The sequence below is a fragment of the Canis lupus genome, chromosome 36 (genome assembly GCF_048164855.1).
Source record: "Canis lupus baileyi chromosome 36, mCanLup2.hap1, whole genome shotgun sequence".
In the NCBI taxonomy this organism is placed as follows: Eukaryota; Metazoa; Chordata; class Mammalia; order Carnivora; family Canidae; genus Canis; species Canis lupus.
The window spans coordinates 11,935,028-11,943,052 of record NC_132873.1 but is presented as its reverse complement, the minus strand read 5'-3'; the positions used below and the strand labels follow the sequence as shown (position 1 = coordinate 11,943,052).

Genomic DNA, 8,025 nt, shown 5'->3' with positions numbered 1-8,025 from the left:
CCACACCTGAGTGTATAATGAGATGACTTTGGTAAAGCACCTAAGGATAGTGGCTGGTTGCCAGTCATGTGATTGGAGCGTTGGAACTTTTAAGTCCCACTTCCTTGACCTAAGGAGATGGAAAGGTAAGGGGATGACTGGAAGTTGAATCAGTCACCAATGGCCGATGATTCTATCAATATTGCCTAGGTAATAAAGTCTCCATAGAAACCCAAAGGATAAGGATTGGAATGCTTCAGGGTTGATGAACATGGAGAGATTGGGGGACAGTGGAGAGATTGGGGAACAATGGTGCTCTCAGCATGGAAGTTTAGCACCTTTCCCATATACCTCGTCATGTGCATCTCTTTCATCTGAACATTCCTAAGTTATATCCTTTTTTCCCTTTTTTTTCTAAACTTTTCTTCCATTCTTTCTTTCTTTTTTTTTTATCCATCACCCACTTACCTCATCACCCATATCCCTCTCCCCTCCAGCGATCCTCAGTTTGTTTCCTATGATTAAGAGTCTCTTATGATTTGTCTTATATCATTTAATAATGAACCAGTAACCTGGTAAGTAAAATGTTTGTCTGACTTGTGGGAGCCATTCTAACAAATTCATGGAACCTAAGGACGAGGATCACTGGAACCTCTGATTGATAGTGGCCAGTCAGAAGCACAGAGTTGCAAGAGACTTGCAACTGGTGCCTGAAGGGGCAGTGAGGGAGGCAGTCTTATACCAATGAGTCCTCTAATTGCAGTATTGGATGATATGTCTAAGTAGATGGTGTCAGAATTGAGTTGAATATAGGACATCAAGGTGTCCAAGTCATGCTTGATGGCATAGAAAAAACCTCCATACATTGGAACTGAGTGCAGGTATTAGGTAGACAGATAGACACACCCGTACAAGTGCGCACACACACACACACACACACACACAAACACACAGGGTTTACAAGTTGGCCAGATCGACTTAAACTAGTAAATCGCATAGGGTGTTAAGGGGCTAGAAAAGTCTTGATCAAGATGACTGAAAACTTCAGTTGAAACTAAAGAAGTCTCATGAGAGCTTCTCTCTGTGCAACGTACTTCTCCCTACCTAGGCGAGGGCTCCTAACTCCATACATGTACACTCTAATTTCATTAATATTAACAAAATTACCTTTTATATACATTTGCTTTTTATTATTTAAAGCACAGTTTCTTTAAGAATAGGTGTGGAGGACAGAAATGTATCTCCTAATTTGTCAGGTAACTAAAGATCATTGAAAAGAAATCAAGAGTCACTGAGAAAAAAAACCACTTTAAAAAAATTTTTGTATCCTCAATTGGCTGTGACTAGAATTTTATACTTGTAGTATTTTCCCTGTTTGTTTTGTTTGTTTGCTTTTTCATCAAGGGTGGATAGGAAAGGCCCAGATGTCATCAGGCTTGCAATTTCTATAAACATTCCTCCTTTTCTCCCCTTTAACTTCAATTTTCTTTTCCTTATTTTTTAGAAGAAAATAATATTTTGAGAAACAGTAAAGCAGAGTTATCCTCTAATCTTTGTATAAATCTTAGGGACATAAGTTCTTAAAGAAGGCATTTAATGTCCTGAATTTCACTCAACAACATACAACAATGCTCACTGAAGTTGACTTGATTTAACTAAAACAAGAAACTGTTTATTGCTTGATTACTTATCCATTTTATATTATAAGAGACAGAGCTTGAGGTTTTTGTTTTTTTGTTTTTCTTTTTCTAGACCGAAGCATGTTGTGGAAATTTACAGAAGAGCCTCTGAAAAGCAGAGTATCCATCATTCTGACAAGTTCTAAACCCACAGCCTGTTTTCTGGTGAACATGTAAAGATCAGCCTTCCTGTGAGAGTTAACATTTCTATAATGTTTCTTGCTAGAAGAGTATGCTTATTAAATTGATAACAGAGAGTAACAACATTTTAAACCAGTCAATTTTCTATCTGCCTCATCAGAGTAGCCATTGTCCCTCGGCTTCCACCTCCTCAGACACCCCCACCACCTTACATTTATTAATTTTGGCCCAGGATTGATGTTAACTGGTATGTAGTACTTTCCATTCTCACAATGACTGAAAATGCAAAGCAAATCCCATCTTTCACAAATTGGTGATTGCAGAAGCTTTTTTTGGAAAGCTCCAAAATATGTACTTTATTCTGCATTTGGAATTTCCTGTGGTTAAATATATATTAATTAATAATTATTAATATATAAATAATATATATTTATATATAAATATATATTTATAATGAATTGTATCTGAATCATTGTTTCTGTATGGTAATTTTTATCAAGCAAAATTCATTGGCGAAAAATCTAAGGTGGGTCATGTGTAGCACTCCACTTTTGCTGATCTGTTCCAAACTGCTTCTCTTTCAAATCATTGATTTCCTTTGTCTTTTAAAACATTACTGTATTTTCAAAGAACCAACACAGCTTTTCCTTCCCTAATCAAGACATCTAGTACCTATTTTATTTACCCACAACTCTAGGATTTATGAATATATGCTAGGAAGTCATTGCATTTAACTGAACTTTGAACTCCCACTTAAAATATGCTCATCTTTGGGAAATGTGATTTTTTTCTGGGAATTCTATTAAAGAAACATTACTTGAAATTCTTCTACGCACATGAAAAAGTACTTCATCATTTTCATATTCATATATAAAAATTTTTAAACATCAGAACAACAAAATGAAGAGTTCTCGGTGTTAATGACCAATCCCTTTGCCCCCTTGTCACCTGCAAGAGCGCAGGCTATGGCCCAGGCCAGCCATGACCACTTTGCAGTTGAGTTCAGCAGGAGCATACTGGAAAATTAGTTTTCACAAAGATATTCATCCCTATTAAGAATGTCCCATCCATGACAATAGACTTTGGAAATCTTTGTTACAAAATATACCACATATTGGCTTCCTCTGAAAGTACATAACAGCTCAGATATTCATCTTCCCAAGAAGAGAAAAACATGTTACATAGTGCTGGCAGGATAAGTTTTCATTTGTTTGTTTGCTTTTTTTTAGCAAATTATGATTGCATGTAACAGACATAAGCAAGATGTTACGCTTTTCCTAGGAAACTAATCCACCATCCCAAGTTATTACAATCTGCTACATTTTAAGACTTATTTTTGAATTGTAAGGTGTAACGTGAATATTCATTTGTCATAAAGTATTTTCAGTAGTTGAATCTTGATATGATATTTTGCAAGGTAACTCAAGCCTAATAATGTTTCTATTTTTTTTTTGATGATTTGATTGCTTCTTGTGTTTTGTGCAACTACAGCTAGGACTTTGGGGTATCTACCCCTAACTTACATTACATTAACTTACATTTAAGCACTGGAGTAAAGATGATGCCAAAATTTGTCAATGACATATGTGGTACACAGGATTGTTGTTATGCATTCTATTTTTTAAAAAAAATATTTTATTTATTTATTCATGAGAGACACAGAGAGAGAGAGAGAGAGAGAGAGAGAGAGAGAGAGGCAGAGACACAGGCAGAGGGAGAAGCAGGCTCCATGCAGGGAGCCCAATATGGGACTCGATTTGGGGTCTCTAGGATCAGGCCCTGGGCTGAAGGTGGTGCTAAACCCCTGAGCCACCTGGGCTGCCCCAGCATTCTAGTTTTTTTTTTCTTATCGCTCAAAAGAAGCATAATCCAAGAACAATCACCATGTGCATGTGATATATGTGCATGTGATATATATATATATATATATGAGACACAGAAATACATATTTGTTTATTTGTATTTAACCTAGTTGAATAATAGTGTAAACACCAGCATTCACTAGAATACCAACTAGTAGCTTCCAGAATCTGATGTGAATGTTTGTCAAACATTAACCAGGAGTATTTTTTTGACTTGTACACCAAAACCTGATATTATTTACACATTTTTTTATTAAATATAGGTTAGTAAGGTGTTTCACTCTTATTACTAACAGAGAGAAGTTCGCTATCTGATTTTCCAGAGCATCTTGGGAAAAAAAATCAGTAACAATAAATTCATCAACTGATTTGTTCAAAATCCAACCATGAGTTAAAAACAACAGCAAACGTCAAACTTTTGAACTTTCAGTCCTATCAAATATAAACACAATTATTGTCTGAATAGAGCTAATAAAGACAAAACTACAATCTGTCCATTTTGGGTGGTGAAAAAAAAACACATCAAAAGTTAATGAATTCACCATTTTTAGAGGTTAGATTCAAAGGCTAATCATGATAATCCCTTGAAATTTGCCACTAAAATGAACCACTGCCTCTTAGGCTGCAAAGTATAAAGCTTGCTTTTTTTTTTTTTTTTTTTTTACCTATTAGAGACATTTCCAGAAGGAATTAAAGCATCTGACTTTACATTTAAAAATCTAGATCCTTTTCTGTCAGGGATGCAAAATAGAAATTCCAAGGCTATTACAATAGAGGATAGAGGCTAGAACTCAGTTTGAGCTCCACTCCATGAGAATGAAGTGCTCAGGGGTGTTTAGGGGCTTCGGTGGAAGTGGAGGTGGAGGTGGAAAGAGTGGAAATCATGTGTGATTGTTAGTTGACCTTACCTAGAGGAAAAGTAGACTTTATCTTCATGACCCGAGGTAACTTTATAACTTGGAGCAAGAGGGTCCACTGAAATCAGGCTACTACTCAGAAACGCCACTAGCTTACGGATTTCAACAGGTTGGTTCCCAGATCTTTGAAAAAGACAGTCCAGAGTTGTATATCTGGCAAGAGGGTTTTAAAAAGATTCCCATCTCAAGGGGGCAGAAAAAGAATTTGCAGTGGCAAGTTTTCTAAAGGAGACACTAGAGAAAGGGAAGTTAGGGATCTAGAGGAAGGAAGAAATTTGGCCACACTGAGGGAATATTCAGGATATCTTGGTCATATCTCACCTTCAAAAAACTAAAACAAAATAGCATTATGTTCACATTTTCTTAGAAACTCTCTTACAAAGAGAGTATCAAGCAGCTGGAAAAAGATGTTTAGCCACTCTGTTTTTTGTTGCATTGCCTAGAATTCTCTAACCAAACCTGTGTTTTCCAAGGGCCAAGGCCTTGGGTCCAGGGGAGGGGTAAACATAAAGAGGGTGGGTTAGCATGAACTTGAGCTGGACATGGATGATGTTGGGTCAAGCCTTAAAAGAAAGGATGGGTTGCGTGAGGGCTCAGTGGAGGTTGCAGCTCCTGGAGGATGAGGTTCATTTTCAGGCAATTACTCTGAAGTACGGAGTTCACTGAGCTGCAGCTGGGGTAATTGTGTTAAAGGTTAAACTGAACAGGAATCAAAAGGCGGAAATCTAAACCAGAGCAAATAAAGTATGAGAGGAAAATGGCTAATAGTAAGCCCTTTACTGTTTTCTAAAAACCACTGATCTCTACCTATATTGATGCATTTCTTTAAACATTTCCAATTTTAAAATCACCTATTACTCCAATAGGTAGCAACTTCTCTGGGCTTTTTCCCTAAAAGTAAAACAAAGGATTGAACTGTCTAGTCATCTCAAAGAATGATTTGGGGATCGTCGACTTTTACATCACCTGGGTTGCTGGTTAAAAAATGACTAGTCCTACAGAGACTGTGCTGCAGCAGATGCAGAGCAGTGGGGGATGAGAAGCAGGGCAGTGAAAGGGAGCCCAGGGGAATGAGGAAAGAACCATTAAAAAGAAAAAAAAAAAAAGAAAAAGAAAAAAAGTAAATACTAGAGTAGATTGCGGAAAAAGTAAATTTTTACCAAGCTAAAGCTTGAGAACTGCCAAATGTATAAGCAATGTGCATGCTGTCACAGGTTTAGTCTAAAATAGGTGGGAAAAAACCTGATGCAAATAAAACTCTTTATCATTTTGAAGTATTTTAAAAACACTGATGATTAATGTTTTCCACTAAAATTTGTACTGGCCCGGTTTTTTCAGTGAAGTAGTAACTGGTTTGTAAGAATTCAAGAACTAGAAGTTAAAAAAAAAACATAAGATATGAGAATGGCAAAAACCATTAAATATCCTTCTGCCCAATCAACTTAATTAGCTCTGAATTTCTAAAAGACCTGAGAAAAAAAGTAGCTTTCCATCTCGTGTGTCCTAATAAAGTAATTCTCCTAAAATATTATCTTTTTAATAACAGCAACCTGGGAACGTCTGCACTGTCATGAACATCTTAAGATGACTTACTTTGGGGACAGTCTTCTCTCCTAGAAGCTTGCTATAATCTTATAAATAAAATAACAGTATTTGTAATAAGGGAGGGATAGTGAAGAGGAAAATGCATGGAGCATTATGAGCCTGAGGCAGATTTAAATGGAATACCACAACTGAAATATTTGCTTGCCAGGAGGTTACACACAGGAATTAGAAGGTCAGAGAGAAAGAGAGGAAAGAAAAATGTGAAGGAATGAAGGCAAATTATTTCAATTTCCCCCATTACCAGCTCTTTGTCTAATGAGGTCTGGTTTACAAAAGATTTACCAAGAAATATGTTCATATTCAAAATGACTCTCTGCATATATAAGAATTGTAGTTGCTCTATTGAGAATAAAAAAGTATTTATTTAGTAAAAAAAAAGAACCACTATAATAATAGAGCATAATAGACAAACAGCAGTTGAAATAATTCGATAAATGATATGATTCTCTTCAAATTTAATCAAATCTCAAAAAAATTAATCAAATCTGTTTGTCTGACAATATACACTTGTAAATTTTGTAGTTAAAATGCTTTCACGTGCCACTTATTAGAATCTTTACACACTATAGTTATTCCCTTTGTGTGTGTGTGTGTGTGTGTTTTCCTTGTAAAACGTGTGTTAGTGAGGTCACATTTGATTCCAAGTGATGGAAGCACAACTTGAGTGGCTTGAGAAGCTTGAGAGGCAAGGGAAAAAGAAACCCCTACCAAGGGTGGCCACTTGGAGGGAAAAGTAGTTCCCCTGATGATACCAAGTTTGAATATTTTTAATGTACAATCTTAACTTTCACAACAATCCTGTGAGGCAGAAATAAAAGGAAGCTTTATATATGAGAAAACTGAGTAACTAGTAGCTTATCAATCTGGTTAATTTTGGAGGTTGAGCCTTCTGACAGCAGAAGGTATTTCCCTAACTGCTTACTGTTCTGTCTCCCACAGTTCCAGCCCCACCAACCCCAATTCCTTGGATTCTGGAAGGCTTTATGAACATACCCGGAGAGATCATCTCTAAATGTGTCATCAGCTAGTGCTTTATCCAGATTACATTCACAACTAATAGTGGAATTCATGTCAGCTCTTTACAGAAGTGAGAAGACATTTGCCTGATTCTGGATTTTCCGCCCTTGTCCTGACAGGAGGTAACCACAAAATGAAGCACAATTCAGTCTTTTCCCCCAGCATATAGTGCAAAAAAGTCACACATCTAGGCATTGATTTAGCTTTCAACTGGCATCTTCTAAACTAGATGTGAAAAAAGGGTTTAAATTCTTTGGGATGGCTGGCAAGACCCTAACTTCTTGCTTATTGATTTTTATGTTATTGCTTCTGGTTATGAATTGTGGATTTAAAAAAAAAAAAAAACTTTTATGGTGGCTAATAAAAGGGAAAGCCAGGAGAAAAATCCAGCCCCTATTCCACACCCCTCCCATTAGTTTCTTTTTTAAAAAATATAAATCTATAAAGAGAATTTAAAAAAATAGTATATATAAATCCAATTTGTGTCACAAAAAGGCATAAAGAAATTCCAAGATATAAGGACTCTGTATGATACAGCAAAAGGGAGAGACTCCATTTCTCCTGGAGACAGAGGGAAGGAAGAGAGGGCATTAACCTTTTCTTGGCTGAAAGGTATACTTGATGATCAATAATGAACTACATTCATTAGTCACTGAAAAAGGAAGGAGTAGTATTTTTTCTTTCATATATCCAGCCCATAATAAAGCATCAGGGCAGCCCCGGTGGCGCAGCGCTTTGGTGCCGCCTGCAGCCTGGGGTGTGATCCTGGAAACCCAGGATCGAGTCCCACATCGGGCTTCCTGCACGCAGCCTGCTTCTCCCTCC

The 8,025-nt window shown here is 36.7% G+C and overlaps 1 long non-coding RNA gene across 1 annotated transcript; it reads left to right on the top strand.

Moving 5' to 3' along the window:
- The first annotated feature begins 264 nt into the window (after positions 1–264).
- On the top strand, positions 265–8,016 carry LOC140625653 (uncharacterized). Its single transcript, XR_012024989.1, has 3 exons — positions 265–554; positions 1,732–1,849; positions 7,123–8,016. It is a non-coding gene; the product is annotated as an uncharacterized lncRNA (long non-coding RNA).
- Positions 8,017–8,025: the final 9 nt, after the last annotated feature.